The sequence below is a fragment of the Nuphar pumila genome, chromosome 12, assembly GCF_984573655.1.
Source record: "Nuphar pumila chromosome 12, dmNupPumi1.hap1.1, whole genome shotgun sequence".
In the NCBI taxonomy this organism is placed as follows: domain Eukaryota; kingdom Viridiplantae; phylum Streptophyta; class Magnoliopsida; order Nymphaeales; family Nymphaeaceae; genus Nuphar; species Nuphar pumila.
Window position 1 is genome coordinate 64,540,810 of NC_143260.1, and position 26,101 is coordinate 64,566,910.

The 26,101-nt window shown below is 41.3% G+C and overlaps 1 pseudogene; it reads right to left on the bottom strand.

The window, feature by feature from the left end:
• Positions 1 to 24,834: 24,834 nt before the first annotated feature.
• Positions 24,835 to 25,849, bottom strand: LOC149820996 (transmembrane and coiled-coil domain-containing protein STS1 pseudogene; annotated as a pseudogene).
• Between the last annotated feature and the right edge of the window lie 252 nt (positions 25,850 to 26,101).

The window sequence follows — 26,101 nt, forward strand, 5'->3', positions numbered from 1 at the left end:
TTGAACTGTTCGGCTACGATGCGATCGAGGATCTCGATATGGATTGTCAGGCATGACAATCGAATCTTTCCTGGGTCAGCCAGGAATGGCTTCCAACTGACAAAATCCTCCATCAGCTTCCATTGTCCGGTGAGGCTGGCCAGAGTGCCAACAGTCTTGTGACTAAGGGCATCTGCTACAACATTCGCTTTTCCAGGGTGATAGGAAAGCGTGAATTCATAGTCTTTGAGGAATTCCAGCCATCGCCGTTGCCGCATATTGAGTTCCTTTTGAGAAAAGAGGTATTTTAGGCTTTTATGGTCCGACATGACCTCAAATTTCTCTTCATAAAGGTAGTGTCGCCATATTTTAAGCGCGAACACTACCGCGGCAAGCTCAAGATCGTGGGTTGGATAGTTTTTCTCATGAATTCTTAACTGACGGGATGCATAGGCGATTACTTTGCCATGCTGCATCAATACGCAACCCAGACCTGTTCCCGAGGCATCGGTATAAGCCACGAAGCCTCCCTGACTAGCAGGTAAGGTAAGGACAGGGGCAGTGGTAAGCCTCTGTTTGAGAACCTCAAAGCACTCCTTACACTGGTCAGTCCATTCGAACTTGACTCCCTTTTTCAACAATTTTGTCATCGGTACGGCGATTCGGGAGAAGTCTTGTATGAACTTCCGATAATATCCGGCAAGTCCAAGGAAGCTGCGGACCTCAGTGATATTTTCTAGCTGCTTCCAGTCTATCACAACTTCGACCTTCGCAGGATCTACTGCGATTCCATCTTTTGAGATCACATGGCCAAGGAACATTACTTTGTCTAGCCAGAATTCACATTTTGAAAACTTGGCATATAACTGATTATCTTGAAGGGTTTTCAAGACGATTCTCAAGTGCTCCTTGTGTTGTTCCTCATTCTCTGAATACACGAGAATGTCATCAATGAAGACGATGACAAAGGTGTCTAAGTATGGCTTGAATACTCGGTTCATCAGGTCCATAAAGACAGCAGGCGCATTAGTAAGTCCGAAGGGCATTACTACGAACTCATAATGGCCATATCTCGTTCTGAAGGCAGTCTTAGGTATATCCTCCTCCTTAACTCTGAGCTGATGGTATCCAGACCTGAGGTCGATCTTGGAGAACACTCTCGTTGTTCTGAGCTGATCGAATAAGTCCTCAATCCGAGGCAACGGGTACTTATTTTTAACGGTTGCCTGGTTAAGCATCCGATAATCGATGCATAACCGAAGGGATCCATCCTTCTTTTTTACAAATAGTACCGGGGCTCCCCATGGTGACATACTTGGTCGGATGAACCCTTGTTCCATCAGTTCTTCCAACTGCCACTTCAACTCACTAAGTTCAGCTGGTGCCATACGATAAGGGGCTTTGGATATTGGCGTTGTTCCAGGTAAGGATTGAATTCCAAATTCAACCTCACGAAGTGGCGGAAGTCCTGGCAATTCCTCAAGAAACAGATCGGGAAACTCCCGCACTACTTCCAAACTCTCAAGGGGTTGGTTGTTGGATTTTTCCACCGAGAGACTTAACAGGAAGGCCACACAACCCTTCCTAAGGTATTTTTGTACCTTAAGTGCTGATATGAGCCTTTTTTGTGGAACTGGTTTGGATAACCGGTATTCCATCTTAGGCAATCCGGGTCGAGATAGAATTACTCTGCCCTCGCGACACAGAATCTTGGCATTATTCTGAGCCAACCAATTCATTCCCAGAATGACATCGTACTATATCATATCGATCAGGATGGCGTCAGTAGGCAAGTGTTGCCCTGCTATCTCAATATCCAAATTTTTCACACACCGGATACATTTGGTGCGTGAACCCAACGGGTTATATACTTCGATTATTTTATCAATCGGTTGCATCGAGGCGTGGAGTTGTTCGGTGAAATCGTCGGAGATAAACGTATGAGTAGCACCACAATCAAACAAGACGTAAGCTGCATGTCCATTAACAGGTACGGTGCCTTCAATGAGGTCACCGGTTTCGACTTGTTCAGTCGTTACAGCGTATACACGACCTGCAGCAGGACTTTGTTCTACTCTAGGTGGGGGTCGTTGGACTTGTGTTCGTTGTGGTATTTGTTGAGAGGGTCCGGCAGATCCGGCATTCCTCCTTTGCTCATCAGCAAGCTTCTTCCTGCACTGTCTTGCAATGTGGCCCATTTTGCCACAGTAGAAACATCCACCTGTGTCACGTGGACATGGTCCTCTTGCGTGATTTACATGGCATTTTGGGCAGTTCGGGTTGGACTGCAGATTGTTTGGAGCCATGTTCTGCCTTGGCCTCACGACTTGTTGAGTGTTGTTCCCACCTTGGAACCTTTTCTTTTGAAAGGGTTGTCGTGAACCCTGGCCACTTGGAAACATTCTCTTCTTGTTCCCACCATCAACTACGGGCCTTTTTGCTATGATCACCTTGGATCGCTCCCAATCCACTTGTATTTTCGAAGCTGCTGCCACAGCAGTTTGAAAAGTTTGGAGCATGCTGGTGATAACCCGTGACCTTAGCCCTTCTCGCAGTCCGTTGATGTACTTGTCGGCCCTTTCTTGGTCGGTCTCAAATAACCGGGAGCAGTACCGTTCAAGATTTTGAAATTTGGTGGTGTAGTCAATCAGACTCATGCCACCTTGCTCCAATTCCAGAAACTCCATTTTTTTCTTGTTTCTAGAGTGTAACGGGAAGTAATTATCCAAGAAAGCTCTCCGGAAGTCAGTCCAAGGAATGACTTCAACTTCCGAGAACTGGATAATCTTAGTGGTATCCCACCACTTTCGTGCATTGTCTTTCAGCCTGTACGTGCCAAAGTTGGTCTTCTTTTCTTCTGGTACTCCCAGTACCAGAAAGGCACGTTCGGTCTCTTCGACCCAACTCTCTGCCAGTTCAGGATCGGCTCTACCGGCGAAGACTGGTGGATCGAGCTTGAGGAATTTTTCATAGGTTATTCCCCCAAGGTTTTCGCTTCGAGGTGCGACTGATTCTGGCCTTGTTTCTCGAATGGCAGTAACCAAATTGTTGAGCGTTTCCAGCAGGAATCCTTGAGTATGGGACTCCTCGCTCGGCATGGTTCTCCTCATCGTAGGAGCCATTTATCTACCACATACAAGCAACGTGTTTTAGTTTCACAATGTATATATCGAAGCAAAGTTCTATTTACTTAATATACATCACATTTACACAAGCATCGCCTTAAACAAAACGTCATGCCGCACTGGCAGACTTTTAGGCGTTGAGAAACTATGTACATGAGTCCATTGACTCCAAAACACTACCAGTCTCTTCTAGGAACTGGATCTCTTTCTTGACCCAAAGAACCCGAAGTATCGTTTACTTCCACATTGCCTTGGTGCAGGCACTACTAGTTTTGGCTTGGGCGGCACTTCTGCACTCTCAAGCGACTCTTGTGGATAGATCAGTGATGCCGGTCCACTTGCCCATTCAGTGGCATCATGGCTCGGGGAATCCGAGACCATAACGGGATGATATAGGTTGTATCCCTCTCCTTGGCCATTCAGGCTCGGCGTTGGTGAAGCCGCTCTGTTCCCCCATATAATCGTACTATGATTCGAGGAATCCGAAATCATAATGGGATTATAGAAGGAGTTGTTGCATCCCTCCCCCCAACTGTGCAAGCTAGGCGTACATGATGCCTGTTGATAGACTTGCGATTGACCAAATCCCTCAAGGAAGTTCAAGTCAAATCCTACCATAGATGGTAGTTCATCAGAAGTCCCTGGGGTACGGCTACTCCCTCTACTGGAGTAATGTGGCCCACTAACACGCGAGGTCTCATCCCTAAGACCAAGCGATCCCTGCCGACCCATATCGGCGGTATGCTTCATTTGGCATTCGTTGGCGGAATGCCCTTCTTCGCCACAATACTGGCAGTCTTGGACTTCATATGGGCATACCCACTCATCGTGCATGATCCCGCAACGATAGCAGTATCCTCGAGAGTCGTGAGTTGCCATCTATACAAAGATGCACCCAGATCAGAACAAGAAGTATAAAATATACTTACAGTGCGATATGGTGGACAAGACGGATGTCGAACCAAGTTTCTCAGACTCTTGCTCTGATACCAATTCTGTAACGCCCCGGATTTCCAAAACAAAGCTAAGTTACAATTTTTTATGAATTTCTTCTTTTTTTTTTTCTTTGCAGCGGAACTTACAAAAGCTTTTAGTAGCGGAATCAGACGATAATGAGTCGTCAGTTTTAGAAAACTCCAAACACGTTGCAGGTATGTGACCAAACAACTCATTGACCACCAAAGTGTTCCATCTTATCGAAAACCACATGTTTATTACAACATCACTGCTTAGAAAAGCAGTATAGGTTCAATAAAAGGAAGCAGTACAACTCTGTCTAGAGAAACCCTGGAACTCGATGCCGCCTTGCTCCGCATATCGCCACGCAGGTCCAACACCTGAAATCCCCATTAAACGGGGTCAGAACCACTGATGGTCTGGTAAGTAGGCAAACACCTATCTATTCAACTCAAGTAAATGCATAGACCACTCAGGGTCGCAGTTCGTAATACGACGCTCAAGCCTCCATGACTTAGCGTATATCGCAAAAGCCTCATCAAGGCTATGTGTTGAACATCCACGCAAGTCTTCATGACTTTGCATAAGCCTCTTCAGGGCTGTGAGTTAGAATAACCGCTTAAGTCTCTATGACTTAGCCTTGACCTCCTCAGAGTCATGAATGGATGTCTAGCTCAAGCCTTTATGCTTGGCACATCCGTATCCTACGAATCTAAGGACAACTCTCCGAGCTTCACTTAGTCGTACGGATATCAATGAGGTTCTTTCCCAATCGGTACAGTAGTATACTGACCATGACACCTTCACAAAGGTTATGCAGGACTGACTCAACAACGTCATCCACTCATACATTCAAAGTAGCGCTGTACCTAAGCTAATGCTTTGTTTCGATAATTGCACCTCCCCCTGGGCTTAGGGGACTCATATCTGGGCGACAACGCGACGATCTGGGGGTTGATTATTCTATGTATTTTAGATACCCCAGAGGCCTGTTGACCCCATCCCCCTAGTAGGATGGTACAGCATACCGGAAGAGATCCTTACTAGGTATCCGAATGCATTCTGCTACTGCAGTAGTTGTGTTCAATCCTTAGATATTTAAGGATAACCACGACCTTCATACCTCTGAGTGACGAAGGCCATCAATGAACTCTATCAGGTTCGGGTGAAATATATGTCACTCAAGGTTGCGCCATCACCGTCTTCCTTGGTGAGAAATTCTGAAAGGGGCCTGCCGGTCTTACAATTACTTGACGAACATTGCATGCCTATAGGGCAGCCTTTGAGAAGTATGTACCCGACCCCAATCAACCACACGGTTTTCACCGTGGAACAAAGGTTTTATTCATATGCATGCTTAACTCTGCTCTCGGCACTTCGGCCTTGACGAGCACTTCACCTCTTTCGGTGGAAACAACACACTCCGGCTCAGCGGCCCTTACGAGTCTGGTTGTCTGATAATTCTCAATGAGCATGCACATGACTCGATCTCTACGGATCGGCTACTCGGCGTATTTTTACGCGACGAGCTCAGGACCTCGTCAAGGTGCTACCACTACTTTGGCGCAGCGGCTCTTATAAGTATGGTGCCCTTGTAGGTGCCAGAGAGACGAATCATTCTGACATCATTCCAACAAAGGACATCATTGTGCCACTTAACTGGTTCTGGCAACTCTTCTGCCAACCATTCTGTCAACACCTTCTCTGCTCTACCGGTAGTGGTGCGACGAACCTTTCTACATCGTAGAAGGCGTTCCATAAACTGGGTAGCACTTCTGCTACGTTCTTTCTGAGTCATTCCTAGCTCCTTCAGGAATTTCAGCAGCACTTCCTCTCTTTAACGGAGAAAGCGTGCGTTTTCTTTTATCTATTTCAGCGGCATCTCCCCTCTTTGGTGGGAAATTGCTACGCTTAACTCGGGAAATGGATGCGCACCGTTGTGCGTACTTTGCATCCATCAAGGTTGCAGGAACCTTGGGCCATAGCCAGGCCATACGTAATTGATTTAGTCTTTACGTAAAGAGCATTTTGCCAAAAAGGCGAAGCCTTTCCAATAGGGGCTTCATTCGTCAAGCAGAATCTTGTACGAGAAGCGGTAAGGGAATCGCATGGGCGATTTTGGAGTTGATCTCCATTTGAACGCTCACTTACGCGCCATATATGTAATATAAGCAGAAGCCTGTGCTTTATACAGCGGCGGCGTAAAGAAAATGCATATACTATTGTTCAGGGTGTGTAACTGAACAAAATATTCTACATATATAACAAAACAGGAAACTTGGCATCGTTTGACGCGACGGCGTAAGTAAATACATTGCAGAAAGCAGGAGCCTTGGCATCGTTCGACGCGACGACGTAAGTAAATGCATAATCGGAAGTACAGAAAGCAGGGAGCCTTGGCATCATACGACGCGACGGCAAAGGTAAATTACATAGCCTGTGCGATATAAGACGCGTCGGCAGAATCAACAGATATACACCTAGATCTGTATCCAACGATAGTTACGAGGCGAGCGAGTGAACACCGAAGTGTCCTAGAGGGCTCAACCAAGAACTAGGGTGAGATACTCTTTTGAAGAACGCATATACTGCGTATTCGAACATATATATCCGACGATAGTTACGAGGCGAGAGCGTGAACACCGAAGCGTTTTAGAGGGCTCAACCAAGAACTAAAGCAAGATACTATTTCAGAAAGTATATGCTATATACAAACAATCAAATACTTGAGAGAGATGGTTTAATGAAGCGAACTTACTTCAAATTGCGGAAGAAACGACTCTGGTTGCTTCAAACGCTTCGAACGAGGCTCGACTTCGAAAAAGGATCAACTTCGAACTTCGGACGAAAAAGGACTTGGACTTTGACTTTGAACCAAACCAGGTTCAGGTCAAGTCAACTGGGTTCAGACTTAGGTCAAATAGGTTCAGACCTAGGTCAGGTGGGTTAGGACCAGGTCAGGCAGGCTCAGACCAGGTCAGGTGGGCTAGGCTAGGTAGGGGAGGTTTGGAAAAAGGAGGAGAGAGAGAGGGGTTGGCGATTTTTAGAGAGAGGGGGGCTCCTCTATTTATAGGAAGTGAAACTTGGGCCCCAAATTTCACTTTTACCCTTATACCCCTTGGCTTTTCATAAATCCCTTCCATGGAAGGTGCTGGGAGGAGCTGGAAGGTGCTGGAAGGAGCTGGAATATTCTAGAATCTTCTAGAATATTTTCTGAGAAATATTTCTATGGGTCCCACCCATATTTCCGTGGGTCCCACAAGAATTTCGGGTTTTCGGCGATTTTTTTCCGAAAAATTCTAAGTACGCCATTATCTTCGTATTGATGCCACTAAGAAAGTTGGCTCACAGGAATCCTTTGATTTTGTTCAGATAGAAAGTTATGGCTTCCAGAGTGTTTGAGCATATATTCGCGTTTCGACGAATATACTAAGTGTAACTGGCTCGTAGGAATTGATTCGTTTCGCGTTTTGAGAAAAATGCCATATTTATCGGTAAATGCCTCATGAATTTTATTCAGATATTTTCTGAAAAATTGCGGGTCTTACATCTATGATCATTGGTCTTGGTTGCCACAACCTCGACCCACTTGGACACCTAATCAACCGCCACCAGAATGTATAAATTTCCGAATGAAGGCGGAAATGGTCCCATGAAATCAATGCCCCAAACATCAAAAATCTCGACTATCAAAATCGGAAGCAAGGGCATCATGTTCCTCTTGGACATGTTCCCAATCTGCTGACATCAATGACATCGCCTACAAAACTCATGAGCATCCCTGTGGAGTGTGGGCCAATAAAATCCTGACTGCAAAACCTTTGCAGCCGTCTTCCTACTGCTAAAATGTCCTCCACAGGCAAATGAATGAGAAAAACTCAGAATGTACTGGTACTCCTCCTCCAGAACACATCTCCTAATGATCTGGTCTGCACAGTATCTGAACAACTTTGGTTCATCCCAATAATAGTGCCTCACCTGAGATAGGAATCTCTCACGCTCATTCTTGTTCCAATGCTCAAGTATCTGCCTCGAAACCAGATAGTTCACAATATCTGCAAACCAGGGTAACTGTGAAGTCCTAACTGTCATGATCTGCTCGTCTGGGAAAGAATCACTGATCGGCCTCTGATCCTGCGTGGTCTCTACGATCAGTCTGGAAAATGGTCTACTACTATATTCTCGCTTCCCTTCTTATCTCGAATCTCGAGATCAAACTCCTGTAGTAGTAGAACCCAACGAATCAATCTCGGTTCGGTGTCTTTCTTATTCAACAGATATTTCAATGCAGCATGGTCAGAATAGACAACCACCTTCGAACCGAGTAAATAGGACCTGAACTTGTCCAATGCGAAAACTAGCGCAAGTAGCTCCTTCTCTATCGTAGTATAATTCATCTGAGCATCAGACAGAGTTCTACTAGCATAGTAGATCACATAGGGCTTCATATCAATGCGTTGTCCTAAAATAGCCCCCATAGCATAATCAGATGCATCGCACATAATTTCAAATGGGAGAGTCCAATCCGGAGGTCTCAAAATAGGTGCAGTAATCAAGGCCTCTTTGAGAATCTCAAAGGCCTTCATACAATCCTCACCGAAAACAAAGGGCTGATCTTTCTCCAATAAAGTACATAGCGGTCGCGAGATTTTACTGGAATCTTTTATGAATCGCTTATAAAAGCCCGCATGCCGTAAAAATGACCGAATCTGCCTCACAGAGGTGGGTGGAGTCAAACGTGAAATGGATTCCACCTTCGCTCTGTCAACCTCAATGCCTCGCTTGGACACAATGTGTCCAAGCACAATCCCCTCCTGGACCATAAAATGACTCTTTTCCCAACTAAGAACAAGATTTGTCTCTGCACACCTACTCAGTACTCGAGTAAGTTTTTGAAGGCAATCTTCAAAAGAAGAGCCATACACTCAAAAGTCGTCCATGAAAACTTCCATCACATCATCTATCATGTCTGAGAAGATAGCAAGCATGCACGTCTGAAAAGTGGCCGGGGCATTATAGAGCCCAAACGGCATACGTCTAAACGCAAAGGTGCCATAAGGACATGTAAATGTAGTCTTCTCCTGGTCGTCAGGATGGACAGCTACCTGATTGTATCCTGAATATCCGTCTAGAAAACAGTAGTAGCTCTGTCCTGCGAGTCTCTCTACGATCTGATCAATGAATGGCAATGGAAAATGATCTTTCCTAGTTGCCACATTCAGCTTCCGATAATCGATACAGACTCGCCATCCTGTAGTGGTCCTCATCGGAATTCTCTCACCCTTCTCGTTCTCAACCACAGTGAGTCCTGACTTCTTCGGCACAACCTGAATCAGACTGACCCATTGGCTATCATAAATAGGGTAAATGATTTCGGCATCCAACCACTTCACCACCTCATTCTTCACCACTTCTTTCATGTTGGGATTTAGCCTTCTCTGCATATCCCTAACTGGCTTGACTTCCTCATTACAATGAATTCTATGCATGCAGAATGAAAGATCAATCCCCTTCAGATCAGAAACTCCCCAGCTAATCGTTGCCTTGTGCTCTCGAAGAATAGTCAGCAATCTCTGCTCCTGCTCTTCAGTGAGCAGGGACGAGATGATCACAGGTAGAGTCTCCTCATCTCTGAGGTACGCATACTTGAGTGAATCCGGTAAGGGTTTCAACTCGAGTTTCGGAGGTGACTCGATCGAAGACTTGGCGGGGGTCTCCACAAGTGGTGGGAGAGTCTCAATGATGGCTCCCCAAGGTGGTCTCTCTGACGACACTCTAGACACATCTACACTATCTACACCACTATTCTTCTCTATATGATACAACTCTAAAGAATCCTCAGTGATATACAACTCGGGTTGCTCCTCCACTAACTCATGTGCAATATCTACATGAAAGCAGTCCATGTCTCCCGCTGGTCCCATCGTGGCATTGAAAATATTCAGCTTGACTTTCCGATTGCCGAATGAGAGATCCATGGCTCCAGTTCTACAATTGATGCATGCATTGGCAGTCGCCAAGAATGGTCTGCCTAAAATGATCGGAGTCTGGGTCTGGCTGTCTACTCCTTCCATATCAAGAATAATGAAATCGACTGGGACATAAAAGTCATCCACCTTAACTAGCATGTCCTCCAAGACACCTCTCGGTACCTTGACGGAACGATCTACCAGTTGAAGTGTAATCGGAGTCGATCTCATCTCTCCTAGCCCGAAAGAATCAAAGAAATACCCGGGCAGAATGTTCACACTTGCTTCAAGATCGAGCAATGCGCGTTCTATCCGGATGTTCCCTATGGTACACGCAATGATAGGGGCTCTAGGGTGCTTGAGCTTTGGTGGTGTCTGATGCTGAAGTACTGAACTCACCTGCTCAGTAAGATGGACCCTGTTAAGAACTCTCTCTCTAGATTTACGCTTCTGCATACATAGTTCCTTCAGGAATTTGGCATATGCCGACACCTACTGAATCGCATCGAGCAAAGGTAGGTTGATCTGCACATGCTTGAATATGTCGAGCATGTTTTGGATCTTCGCACCTTGCTTCCCTCTATATCCAGGAGACTCTAATGCTTTGGGATAGGGTGGTGGGGGAATATACTCTGTTGGCTCCTCCTTTTTGTGAGAAGGCTCACTCCTATCCTTCTTCTGCACTGAAGATGAAGATGAAGATGATGAAGATGATGATGGGGATGGGGATGGGGATGGGGATGATGATGATGGCTGAACCGACGTAGGTGAAACAATGGTCTCTGGCTCCTCTATCCTCTCTCTACTCTCTCTCTCTGCTCTCGACGTGATACTCACGTCCACTCCTCAGGGTCATAATAGATTTGGCCTGCTGCTGTGTCTCAGTATGAAACAGGCTTCCAGTCATCTGGTCCTTGCCCTTCGGGTTTATCACAGCCTGACTCGGCAATGTACCCTCGGGTCTCCTACTAATAGCCTCAGCTAACTGTCCCATTTGCGACTCTAACTTCTTAATGGACTGCGTATGAGAGCTTAATATCTGGCTACACTTCTCGAAGGCGTTCTGATTAGAGGATTTCACCTCTTGGAATGCCTGGAGAAGTCTCTCCTCAAAAGATGTCTGCGGGGCAGACTCCTACTGAATCGAGGGAGTGACTGAAGAAGAAGACTAAGAATAGCTCGGTCTCTGGAATGATTGAGTAAAAGATGGCTGGCGAACTGGCTGAGAGGAAGTAGGAATCTGCATGGAAGACTGTGGATTCTTCCATGAAAAATTAGGATGGTTACGCCAACCCGGATTATATGTCGATGAAAATGGGTTATTCGGCAGTCTGACGTAACCCTGAGCTGCTTGAACTTGTTCTTGAACAAATTCAGGATACTGAGCTGCCGAAGGGCATTCAGTGATATCGTGTGCTGGACCGGCACAAAGAGTACACACCTGCTGTGTAGTGGATGGTCCTGAGAGAAGCTGGTCCAGCTTCTGAGCAATCTTGTCTACCTTGCACTGTAGTGCAGTAGATGGACCAATCTCAGGAACACCAGCTTTCTTCTGAATGCTGGGTGTGGCTCTATCCGAATGAGAGCTCGAAGCATGGTGTAGGGAATTCTTGGCCAATGTATCAAATAACCTCCATGCTTCGTCCTCGCTCTTCAGCATGAATGTCCCTCCACATGAAGAGTCGATCATCTGACGATTCTTGTCAGACAATCCATCATATAAGCTCTGTACCAGTTGCCATTTCGGCACCTGATGATGGGGACATTTCCTGAGGAGATCCTTCATTCTCTCCCAGGTCTCATGAAAGTGCTCACCATCTAGTTCCGCAAAAGTAGTGATGGCTCGACGATACTGGTTCGTACGACCAATGGGAAAGTATTTCCGAAGAAACTCTTGTTGTAACTTCTCTCAAGACTCTATTTCTACAGAATCTAAGGACTTTAGCCAATACTTGGCTTTGTCCTTTAATGAAAAAGAGAATAGAGTCAACCGCAAGGCGTCATCATCGAAATTCTGTATCTTTACCGTAGAACAGATTTCGAGGAATTCATCTAAATGGCGGTAGGGATCCTCGTGACTAAGGCCATAAAAAGATGGGAGCATCTGAATAATGCTGGTCTTAATCTCATAATGAGGCGCTCCTACTTCGGGTCTCCGAATGCAGAATGCCTGAACATAATCTGTGGGAATGAAGTATTCCCGCAGAGGACGTGGATGAGCTGGGGGTGGAGGTGGAGGATCCATGTCAGCCATTGTTGTCGAACTTCGATGAGAATGTAAAATTCTCTCTGGGTTGTCAACAAATGGATGTAATGGGGTTCCTAGACCTCGTCGCCCCTGCATACACTGGTACTAAGACCAGATGTAAGCAAACGACCTAAATCTAAATTTAAACTAACATAGGTACTAAAATGTAAATAAAACAAATAACAGTACTACGAAACAGAGATGCTATCTATCTATGTCAGAATTCTATAACTAAATAAATAATTAGCAAAGTAAACTATTCTAAAATACTAAAACAAATAAATACAGGAAATCACAAACTAAGTTTTTCTAAAACCCACCTGCCTAATCGCTCCTTGCAGAATGAAAATTAAGTGAATCCTAGAAAGAACAGTACGTGAATCCTATATTTACTAACTATGTTAATCCTATATTCACTTACTAATCCTGCTAACTAAAAAGAAAACAACTAATTAACTAACTAAAACAAATTAATAAATCAAACTCTAAGAAATAAAGTAATTAATTCGCCGTTCCCTAGCAACGGCGCCAAAATTTGGTTGATATTTTGAAATGATCTTTTTGAAACAATTATTTTTAATAAAAGTTTGGAAAATCGTCAACCAAAAGTATAAAAACCGACTTTCCACAAAGTGGTAAGTACGGGTCGAATCCTCAAGGAATGGGAAATAATCAAAGTATTTCTTAAAATTTAATTTATTAATTACAAATGTCAATCTACAATTATAAAGCTAATACAACTACAATTTATCACTAAAATGAAAATGAAAAAACAACTAAGTCTTCTGCTCCACACCAAGGGTATTTCTGTCTTTTCACCAATTATTCGCTCTTCGCACTTGGACAATAACCCTGGAAACTAAATATGCTTTTCAACCTAAAAATGAAGGAAAATACAAAGTTAGTATTTTAATCTAAGAATGAAAACTATAAATGAAACTAAGTCTAATTTTATGAAATTAACAAAACAATTTCTAATTATCAGACAATAATTAAATAAAATACTAAACTAATTCTAAATTTAGCTAAACTAATTCTAATAATGTTGTATGATGATTATGCAGCTCTTAAAATGCAGAAACTACTGAAAACAGGTCTAAAATGCCGAAACTATGGAAATTACGAAAATGCCCCTAACTAATGTAAAATAGATTTCTGACAGGTTATCGAAAAACCACTGTTTGACAAAGCAAACGAGGTCCGATTTTCCCGAAATTTATTCTGTTCTGCAACTGACAGATTAAACAATCTGACAATTTTTACTGAATGAAAAAACAATATTGGAACTCCAAATATAAGCGTTTCAAATCTGGGAAAAATCAGGATATCGAAAGTCCTATAATTTAAAAACCAGAAAAAGCGGTTTTCGCAAAACGCTTAAAAATCAAACCAAATCAACTCCGAAAGAGCTGAAATTTGGTCTGCAGTCAGATAACACGTCACTAAAGTGAACAGAAAAAGAGTTTTTGGAAAACACAAAATTTTTGTACATAAAATAATGCTTGTGCGACAGGGAAAAAATTGGGTTTTTCTTTAAGTGCACTATTCACTTTATGACTCTATTTAAACACTATAAAATGCAAATTAAACCTAATGCAATCTAAATGACACTGAATAACAGAGTATATGCAGATGAATATTACAATTATGCTAAATGTATGACGAACGAAATACGATAAGCAAATTATGACTAAAGCTACGTTAACTAACGATGCAAATGCAACTATGCTACTCAAGGAAATGCAATTTGAACTACTATGTTAAATAATAACTAACTACAAGTAAAACAATCACAAAACACAGCTCACACACACAAAACAAATACAATATACGTACACCCACTTCTACACTAAAACTAAATTAAATAACTAAACTAATTAGTCTAAAAATCAAAATAGATAACAACTAAATGAAATTAATCTACTAAAGAACAAAGGCTAGGGTTAGGGTTCACTCGGTTGACTCAACTAGGCTCGGATTTGACTTTACTAAGTTCGGGTTGGCTTGGATGAGCTCGGTTTGGATTAGGTAGGCTCGGTTTGAGTTAGGTTGGGGGAGATAGGCTCGGGCTAAGGTTGACTCGACTTGGACTAAGGTTCGATTTGACTTAGACACACGGCACACCTAACTAAGTCAACTAGGTTAGGTTAGGTTTCCAATAGGTAGGTTCGGTTGACTCAAGTTTAGGGTATGTTTGACTTGACGATACTCAAGTGGGTTTAGACTATGTTTTGACTTAGGTTAGGTAGGCTCCGTTGACCTAAGCCTAGGTTGGATTTGACTTGGACTAATGTTGACCCTAGGCTTGACCTAACTAGTTGGGTTCGGTTGACTGAGGATTGGGTTCGGTTTGGTCTATGACTTGACTTAGGCTTGGGTTTTGACTAAGTTAGGTTTAACTAAAACTAGGTTGGACTCGGTTTAGGGTTGACTTAGTCAACTAGGTTCGGGTTGACTCACTAGGTTTAGACTAGGTCTTGACTTAGGTTAGGTAGACTGACTCAATGCTAATTAATAAATAAAAGAAAACGATAATCAATAAAGGTATTTAATTTAAATCTAATACACGTCTAACTAGAAATCAATTACTTAATAAAGACTATCTACCTAATTATTGACTAAATTACTAACCTAACTTAACTACACAATTTTTTCAAAAAACCTAAACTAAGGCAACTATAACTAAATTAATTAGGCCCTACTCTAATTTAATTCACTAAGGAAGGTTAAATAAAAGGAAGGAAAGGTGCATTAATGACTTTTAGAAAATTGGAATATCAAAAACCGTCTAACCCCATTAGGAATGTTATTAAAATGCAAATTGGGAAGTGGAAACGTCCAGCCTAGAGAACCCCACGGATTTGGCTTTCCAAAAAAATTTAAAAGCACTTATTTCTTTCTTGAAAACATAGCCTCTCACTTGGGAAATTCAATAAATTTTCAAATCACTTTCCAAAGTTCACTTCGTAACTCCCTTCCAATAAATAATCGGAATTTAATGCTTTCTTTCTTTACTCCTCACGATTTTTGAAAATTCAATTCTTTCCAAGAAAAAGTTTCCAAAATTTAAGTCATTAATGGCCCTTCTTCTAAAAAAAAACGTCTAGACTAAAGGAAAGTTATTCTAGGCTAAGGAATTTAAACTCACTTAGGATAATGAAAAGACCTAATTGAAGAACACGATTTTCTAGAATTAAATGCTACCCTAATTCCAAAACTTACTTAAATGACCCCTAAAAACGGCTAAGGCAATAACCCTAATACATTGAACCTAGACAACCTAATTAACCTACCTAATTGCAATTAATGCTTTCTAAAAAATCGACCTAGAGCTCAATTGGAGCTCTAATGGCTGCCGCCCCTCCTTGGGGAAGAAGAAGACCAACAAAAAACAAAAATACAAATAAAAAAATGCGATTAAACTAAGTAACAAATAATTTGATAAAACTAAATTAAAATATAATAAAAAAAACTCCTAATTACACAACTGCAAACATGAACAACACTATGCTGGAATTTATTAAAAACATAGAGAAAATAAAACTCGATTTTTGTAATTTTTTCTTTCAATCAAAGGAAACTACCTAAAAATTAAAAACACAAGGAAAACAAGGATTCAAACAACTCTAAAACGATAAATTTGACTCACCCCACTCCACTAGACTGTTAACTAACACAAAAACAGAAAATCACATGAATAATACAAAAGAAGCAACTACACTTGCATGATTTTAATCATTCCTTCACGATTTTATCAAAAATCCTTCATGCGACACCTAATAAATTCATTTTCCTAAAACGAAAAATAAAAGGTACTGAAATAACAAAACTCACACACAACAAACAGCACTACTACTGAAAAAAAAAATTAATAAAACATGAACAATTTTCTAAAAACACAAGAATCGGCTAGAGATAGTCTAGCCGATTTTGGTATTTTTCTTTTTAATTTAATAGAAACACATAACGAACACTTCCAACGATTAATTTGAATCAAAATGAATGAATTTTTTATTGGATTTTCTGTAAAACAGCACCAAGAACACCTATGACAAACTTGAAGAATCGGCTAGATGAAGATCTAGCTGATTTTCAGGATTTGGTTGAAAAATCTAAAAAAACTCGATTCAAATGAATCAATCAAACAAATAAACCTAAGCTAACGTGCTGTCCTATGCACGAAATCTAATCTAAGGTTGAAACAAAAAGAAAAATAAGAAACACACCGAAAATAAAAAAATAAAATCAAACACTCAATTTCGGTTTTAGCTAGAAGAGAAGGAAGAAGAAGACCTACCTCTTGGAAGATCCGACGACCGGGGGGATGAAGAAGAGCGGACCGTGGCTTGATCTCGACGTCCTAAACAGTTCGAGAATGCTGAACTTCACCAAAGAACAGAACTTTTGCAGTTGCTACACGTTGGAGATCCACCGAAGATGGAGTATATGCCGATTCTCGATCGGAGGGTGTAGAAAACCGGATGGAGGTAGGGCCGGCTCACCTTGTTGGTGTGTTTCGCACTCCCACACAAGGTTAGTAGTCTCCACCTGTGCTACACCTGCAAAAGTACAGAAAAATGGTGAAAATACAGCAAGGAAAAAGAAAGAAATGAAGAGAAAACACAAGGGAGATCGAAATATGCTTGGAACCCAAGCATAAACCGGTCTTCAATGGCCAAAACGTGAGAGAATGGAGGGGAAGGATCTGCTGGAGTTAGAAGCACTGCAGGGGGCGTCCAAACAAAGCCAAAGACGCCTAGGGTTCTTCAAAAAAAATTATTTATAATTTTGACATTTTTCAGAAAGAGGTTTAAAAAATAAAATTTTGCTAGGCGCCACTTTCTGGGGGGTTTTCTGTAAAACTTTTTAAATTGGATATGGATAGGTGTGTGGGTTGGGTTTTGGGCTTTCTAAGGGTTTATCCAAAGTCCAAATAACCTAATTGGGTCGGATATGGATCCGATCCACCTCAAAATTTGTGCCCAAACACTGAAATAGCCATAACTCTCTCATTTTAACTTCGATTTTTCTGAAATTCGAACCATAACCCCTTACTATCAAAATACATCTAAACATGGGTTTAGAACCTTAAACTTGTTACAAAATGCATGAAAAACTTATTAACATGATGTGCATTTCATGAATCATCATAAGGGATAATGGATAAGTATATATGCAGGTGGAAATCCAAGTTATAATGAAGGTGATAAAAATGAAATTCAACAAACACCTGATATCTCAGCTATTATAATGAGGATGTGGCTAATGTGTTATAGGAGGCATTAGGTAGGGGGAGCAAAGTATGATTTTTAGGAATGTATCATGCAGATGGAGTGCAGAATATAAACATAAGTGGTGGAATGTGGTGGAAGTGACGGCCAGCATGCAGTGATAGGAAAGAGCCATATGCATGGTTCCTGTGGATGATGGGGCTGTCAGTGAAGTCTCTATATCTTTCATTGCTCAATCTCTTTGTGTAAAATATTCTAAAAAAAAAAAACTATTCAACATGTGCTGATGGAGAACATGCCAGCAAAAAAAAAATTGATCACACTTCAACTAACCTGCGTGTAGAACATATGTTAAAAATAAGAGGAAATGTCAGGTGGGACATATGCTGTAGTGAATATATTTATATATATATACATTTCTTTTGGAATGGGAAATACATATATATGGTGAGATAAATATGAAACCCACAACACATATTTACACTACCGTAAATTACAGACTTGTACTATATTGGGATTCAAGAAACGATAACCAAGGCAAGTCTGCCCATAATGTTGAATCAGACAGAATTACCTGTAGTTATAGTGGTAATGTAAGATCCTTGACTCTAATTTTGATGTATGTTGTGTAATTATATCGGAATCGATGAATTTTTATGTTTTGGCAATTTCTGATGATTTGCTTAATTTGAGAATCGGGTAAAATCGCATAATTTTATGTAAAAAGAGTGATTTTGGGAAATCTAGATCGAATTAACTTCCGAAACTTTTAGAATAAGTTTGGAATAGGGTTGTAGTGATACACCTTGAATTTGAGATCTGAATGACGAAGAAACCTCGTCAGTGCATGTGAATTACGAGTTTTGATCTATGATTGAACCTGAATCTTAAAACGCTTAATTTAAGCAAATGAGAGGTAATTTCCTTAAGAGGCATTGACCATTCTATGATAATTAAGGTCATAAAGAGAACAAAATAAATTGTTGGAATTAAATTATTATTTTAATGCATTAAATAGGCGTTTCTTTATGATATACATAACATGCGGTTTTGGATTTGGATCCAGAGCATCTAGTGGATCCAAAACCCTTGGACGACCCTATAGTGGACATCCATGTCCATAGTTGACCGGATGGTCAAAGATTGACCAGCTGGACGGCGATTTTGAAATACTTTTGCATGGCATTTAAAAGAAGGCCTTCATTGGCCACTCATCTTTTCAAGAAACCTCATGATGAAGCCTAGGCTCCATCATGAGGGGCGTCATTTCTAAAAAGGAGCCATGGGGCTGGCGCCCCATGGCAAATTTGAAAGGTTTTTAAAAAGATTCAAACCCTCAAAATCGATAGGTGGAGTTGGGTGGCAGCCAAGGGCGCCCCCTTGTAATTGTTTAAAGTTCTAAAGGCTTTTAATAGTGGCATTTTAGAAAGTTTTCTAAAATCTTTTGGAAGCTCTACATGCATTGGTTGTTGGGGGGCGTGGAGCTCCCCAGCCATCCATCTCTAAAGCACATTCTATAAAACTAAAAAAAAAAATGGGCCCCTCTCTAATGGGCGATTTTTCTTAACTTACTCTTTCTCTCTTCTCTCTCCCAAACCTCCTTCTTCTCTTCTTGTCTCCTCCCTCCGAACTGTGGGAACCACCTGGGCGTGGAGTGTTGCTGCATCATCCTTCATCTTCTCCAAGAAGTTAAGGTGAAGACTCACCTTGTTGGTTATGATTCCGGATTGACGTGAAGCCAATGGTGCTTTGCATCAATGCATGCAAGCCCAAATGGCGGATTAGCTTAGAAGAGGAGTTTAGACCTTGAATCTTCATAGTTTTATACTAGTAATGAGTTGCATGCAATCACAATCTATTCTTTCAATTTGAATATTGTCATTTCAGTTTTCGTTTCTTTTCTTTTCCCCCCATGCAGGTTGGCTATGCACTCTATCTGAAGATGTCACAATTTGCTTTTTCTTGTTAGAATCATGGAATTTTCGTTTTAGGGGTGTGCTGGACTGAGCTGGGCTTGTCCAGCTTACACCCAATCCGTTGGTTCTCCATCCTTGAGAGCTGGAGTGCCCAGTGATGTGCTCCAGCCGACGGCATACTCTATTTCCTTTGTTGTTCTGTCCTTCTTTCTTTCTTTCTTTTTCTGGGTTTTAGCTCAACCGAGTCCCAGCACATTGGGACTGGTGTTGCAGCCGAGCGCTTGGCCATGGGTCACGGCGTGACGAATCCCTTTAGGATGTGGGAAGGCCAGAACGCCGGCAGCTATTGCGTTTCAATCCTTCTTCTTTTTTTTTTTGTTCCAGCTTATTGGACCCGAGTGGTGGAGCAGGCTGGGTCGGCCTTGGGTGTGTGCCTAGTACTGCATTTGCTATTGTGAACCGAGCCCTTGGGCTCTGGTTCACGCTTATAGGATGGCTCGGTCTGGTCCAGTGGACCAGACCCCTTGTCGAATCATTTTCATTTTAGTTGAAGCTGGGCACCTTTCGATTAGCCGCGCCTAGCCTATGTAACCTGAGCTTCTAGTTCTTTGTTCTTCCCATGTCAGGGTTGTTCGATGCACTTTGTGCTTTTTCTTTTGGTTCGGTTCAGACCAACACCATAGCCTGGTCCAGACCTATAGTGCGCGTGAGCCCAGTCCGACTGTTTCCCTTGGCTGGAGCTAGGTGCACACCGCACTGGTGCTGTGACCCCTTAGTCTTTGTTTTAGCATTTGTGGGAGCAGATCGGAACCGAGGTTCAGACCTGAACCCCTCGGTAGCCTTGCTAACACCCATTGCTAGCCGCGGCTCGCCCGCGATAGAGCCAGGTGCTAGCTGCAAGGTGCTGGGCACTCGGGCTGTGTGTCGACCCTTTTGTGGGTCTAGGACTTAACCGAGTAGTTCATATCTGCTTGTGGTAGGGGCAGTAGGGTCTGGTGGACCAGTCCCTTCCCCTGTGTCTAGCTCCCTTGTGCCCCGCAATTTTTGGTCTAGCCGCGGCTGCACTTGTTGGCAGCTTGACTCCTTCTCAATCCAGACCCTTCGGCAGTCTGATCCGCACTAAGAGTCGGACCAGAACCCTTGTGTTAGTATGGCAGTCTGGCCCGTAGGACCAGACCATCGTAATAGCTGGAGTTTTTGCAGCGAGTGTGTGGATCGGCAGATTGGCACACTTGCAGCCCCATTATGCCACCATCGTGGCTGTTAACCCTCTTCCCTATTAGGATCAGTCCGTACCTACTTCGAATTTAACCATAGTAGGTCCAAGTTAGCCTTTGACTTGCCCCACACCCTTACGTTAGTCGGTTAGGGTTTTGGCATAAGTATACATGCCTTGGGTTTTATCGAGTTTGATATATATGTATATATAGGTTATCTATATGTACTTGAGTGTGAATGGATATATGTACGTATGTACATAGGTATATGCATGTACACACCGGTATACCAGAATACATGATGATTGTTTCAGCATGACCGAATGGACATGCGACACTCTTGTGTCCCGCCCAAACATTTCTTCTGATGATGTTACACTTCGAATCGGTTAGTGTTGTCCTACGTTCATTTTGACAAAGGGTTTGTTTCGGGACCGCAGGCACGACTCCCCATACCGTGGAAATAGCTAATGTGTTCCCCATACTCTTACACTTTGCACTTGGCACAACTTGACACAGTTGTGAGTAGTACGTACCCGAAGGAGGTACATCGCTGAGGCATCAGTAAGCGCATTAGGTGCACTTACGAAAAGAGAGAAAATGGAACACCATAGGGTATGAATATTGAAATGACTTGTTGTGGGCTCAGTTGGAGTCTTCGGGCAGTGACCCTTGTGTTGTGTGGACTCTTGTATGATATACCCTAATAGAAGATAAAATAATATGGTGTTTTGACTGCTTTCACGAGCAAAGTGCTCCGTTGGCCGTGTGAGGCTGAGCACGTGGATGGGTAGGCCAAGTCCTCGTTTTGCGTACCCTGCGAGGACCATGAGGCAGATTCCTCGTTGTGAGGTATGATTGAACTTGAGCCGTAAGAAAGATAAACCTGCTTCGCCCCATTCACAAAACGGTTCACCTTGGGAGAGGGTGGATGGTTGTGATCATCGCAAAAAAAAAAATCTCTCGTAATATTCTCTCTCTTCCTTGTCTTTTTCCTTTCCAACCTCTATTTCCTCCTTTTTGAGGGGAGGAAATAGAAGAAAGAAAAAAAGAGGGAAGAGAAGAGAAAAGAGAAGAGAAACTCTTTTGCGGGGTCTCACTTGACCTTAATTTTGAAAATATTTAGAAAATAACTCGCCTCCATTTTGAAATATTTGCGGGAAAACTGGGAGACGGAATCTGCTCGTCGGTACGAGGTTTGACCGTTCCTGGCGCCTTTACCAGGGGTAATCGAACCAAGGGTCGAATTCATGCCTTTTACTTTGCTAAGAAATTATATAAGAATCTATTCTAAGTCTAAATGCACAAAGAATCATGCTTGTGCAATGCAAGAATGTATGCTCTTTTTGAAAATGTTTTGAAATATTCCAAGTGTTTCTGAGATGAATCTGATGATAGAGTGAAGAAAATGATTTCTAACTTTAGAACTTAAGATTTAAAGTTCTAAGTTTTTAGAATAATCAGAGTTTGAGAACAAATCTTGACTTTGAAAGGAATGTTTCTTCTGAAGTTGAGATAAAAGGAAAAGAAAGGAAATTTCAAAGTCATAAATGGACTTTGAATCAGAATAGAGATGAAATGGAATTGAATTCTAACTTTGAAGTTTTGAAATCATAATGAAATGTGGGAAATCTAAGTAAGATTGATTTGAAAGTTTGGAATTCAAGGTGGAATTTGAATCCAAAGTCTGGATTCTAAAAAGAGTTCAAAGTTGAATTTTGGATTTAGAACCCGGAAATAGGAATTTGGATTTGAAATCTGAGATGAAAATGGAATTAAATTTGAGAATTGGAATAAAGATGGGTTTTGGATCAGAAATTTTAAATGGAATTGGATTCAAGATTTGGAATCCAAGATGGAATTTGGATCTGAAATTTTGAATGGATATGGATCCAAGATTTGAAATCCAAAATGGAATTTGGATCTGAAGTGTCAGATCCAAGATAGAATTGGACTCTGAACCCTAAGATGGAATTGGATCTGAAGTCTGAGATCAAAAGTGAAGTTGGATTCTGGACCCTAAAATGGAATTGGATCTGAAGTCAGAGATCCAAAGTAGAATTGGGTTCTGGATCCTAAAATGGATTTTGGATCTGAAATCTGAGATCCAAAGTAGAATTGGGTTCTGGATACTAAAATAGAATTGGATCTGAAGTATGAGATTCTAGAATTTGATCTGAAGTTTGGAATGGAATTCGGATCTGAAGTCTAAGATCCGAAATGGAAGTGAATTCTGGATCCTAAATAGAATTTGGATCTGAAGTCTGAGACCCAAGGTGTAAATTGGGTTCTAGATCCTAAAATGGATTTAGATATGAATTTGGAGCTTGAATTTGGAATTTCAAAATCAAATTGAACTTTGAAATCTGATTTGAATTGGAGTTTTTGAATATAAAATGAATTTGAAGTCTCAAAGTTAAATTGAACTTTGGGATTGAAGATGAAATGGAATTGCAAATGAAAAGATGAATTGGATTTTTACAAGAATTGAAGATTTGATTGAAGAAGATATTCACATCACTTGAAGTTTTGAAAATGTGATGTAATTCTATCCTAAATGATGAAATGAATTTAAAGAATTTGAAATTGGTTTTTGAAAAGCTATTTCATTCTTTAAGTGAATTAAAATAAGATTGAAGATATAATACATCCCTGACTATGGTCATTGAATGTATTATATAATAATCTATATTTAAATTCAGAAAGAAGAATAAAATACATTTTTGGTGCTTTTATAGAATTTAAAATGAAATTAACTCTCAATATACCCTGACTATGGCCATTGGTATATATATTAAGTTAATTTTAGATTAAATTCTGATAAAAGAGGAGAATATTTACAGAAAATATGATGATTTTTTAAAAGGATCCAGTGTGGATCCAGTGTTATTTTATAAAAGATAAAAATCCTAAGTTTTGTTTACCCGACTATGGCCGTTGATGTAAATCATCAACTTAGGATTAATTTACCTCTTACGAAATGGTGCACGTGCCATTCGTGTTTCACCATTTCGAGAATTTGAGAGATAAAGGCAAAAAATGCATGAGAACAAGCAATTCATGATATTTACAATACACATTTATTCTATCTAGAAGCTGGGAATGTAAATTCTCATTTAAGATCTAACTATTACAATACATAAAGTTGAATTTACAACTCTCAATGATGATATCTTCCGCATATTCCCTGCAAAACACTCGATTAATATGAAAAATAGATAGAAATTTGCACTTGTCACATGAATGTCGATGGAAAATTGTTCATATGTCAAGGTATAAACAATAGGGAGATGGAAAATGACATATATATACTTATATATACATCTATGTATATATACATATAGGTATATATGTATGCATATATATACATGTACATGTGATATATACAAATTGTAGTTGGAAATGAATGCAAGTGTTGTGATGAAAGCACCATGTAGATGAATGACAGTACACAATTGCTGGGAGTTGTGCATACGCTTTAAGGTGGTGATGGGGTATACTAATTTTGCTGCAAAAGATGATGAAAATGGAAGTGAGATGCTTCAGCCAGCAAACTTGAGGGTGACAAGTGGAGATGGGAAACATGGTGTATATAGGGTATACACAAAGAACGATGCATGCTGCTACGTGGTAGGTGAGTTTAAAAGATGAAGTGGGTGTTGTTGCAGGTAGTGGTGGCAGCAGGGTAGGCGCTGCGGTGGGCAATCTATTGATAACCTATGATGCAGATGATGGTGGCGGTTCGCATCTGTAGGAAACATCATAGATGTGGCAGCAACCATGATTATGGCCAGCAAAAGGATGTGTTAAAACATACCAGCATTAGGCACAGTGGATGGCTGAGGATGTAGGCAACTATTGCACCAGCTGTGTAGGCATATGAGGTATATGCCATCGCAAATAATGGAAATGGAAAGAAAGAAATGGATGCAATAATGTGAAAATGTTAAAAAGAGTGTAATGGAGGAATTGTAGAGGATGGATCAATATTTAACCCTTTTATAGTTTAATGTGTGAATGTACTAGTCATATGTACTAGAGATCAATTAGTATGCAGTGATCAGTGAAAATATCACACAACATATATGAAAAATTCAAACAGTGGATAGGATGAATAAATGGCTCGTACCTAATCACCACAACCTGATTTGCAGTTTGACCCTTGAATAATCGGTGAGATATCTACAACGCTCTAGGGATTTTGCACGAGAGCTGAAAAGAAAGAAAAATAATAATCAGGATAGTATGTATCAAATTCTAGCTGCTCAACAATTTATTGGGTAGCATGAAGATAAGAAGAATGGCCATCGATTAATGTTGTAACATCAACATTCTCAATCCCAGGTACTTCGACAGACTGAATTTCTGCTAATCCATCTGTAAGCAAGCTTGCACGGGAAGCAACATCAAGAGTCCAGTCATTGGTAGAATACATACTCACAAACCTCCCGAACATGATCTTCAGAGCAGCCTCCCAATTCTCATTTCTCAATGGAATTGGTGTTCCAAGGAAAACAACTCTTTTCACAATGCCAGCACTATTAGCAGATATGGCCAGATGCTCAAGACATTTAAATGTCACCCTTGCTCCCAAAGAATAACCAATAAGAGTAACAGGCCTGTGTCCATATAATCCTTTTAACAACATTTCAGCAAGAAGCTTCCCTGCCTTATCTGATCTGTACACTGCAGTAGACTATTTGCTATCTGTAAAATTTGTTGTAGCTAGTAGCGTAGATGGCTATGCTAATGCAGCTACCAGAGCGCTTAACACTATCAACGTGGCACTTTGGTTGTGATTTTAACCAGTGTGTTTGAATTCAAATTCATCAATATCTCTAATTTATCTAGCCATTTTAGTCCCAGTAAGATCAGCCTCCAGCAGCTCCAAAAGAAATGAAAACAGCCATAAGTCCCACCATTGGTCCAGCGACACTGGCTGCAGCAGCAAAGCCACCTGCGCCAATAACAGGGATAATGGTACTAAATGTGGGTGCCAACGCATCAGATCCAGCTGCAATTGCTAGAGCTGCTAGACCACCAGTTACTGCTAGCAAGGTTCTGCCAGTCAACACAGCAGCACCAATAATACCACCTTGTTTCCACCTGGACTATTTACTTTGTTTTTCTTCAGCTTCTGGTTGAGCTCCATTGGCCTTCGCAGAAGCCACAGCAGAGCAAGAAATGATAAACTCCAAAGCTTCCATTTTAGTCCACCTCCATGGATTAATCATGCCAACGTGACATGGTAGATCAATTTCTCCAATTAGATCGCCCAGAATAATCACATACCATACAACGAATGAATTCCTTTATAAAATCTTGGGGGCCTTTCATAATGAATTGAGATGATTCTTTGGATACAGTTATAAACATCTGTAGGCTCTGCAGTTATCCTGCTTCTACCATAGTTTAAGGTTTATCCCAGGCACTGGAATGGAGGTGGAGAATTTCAACTC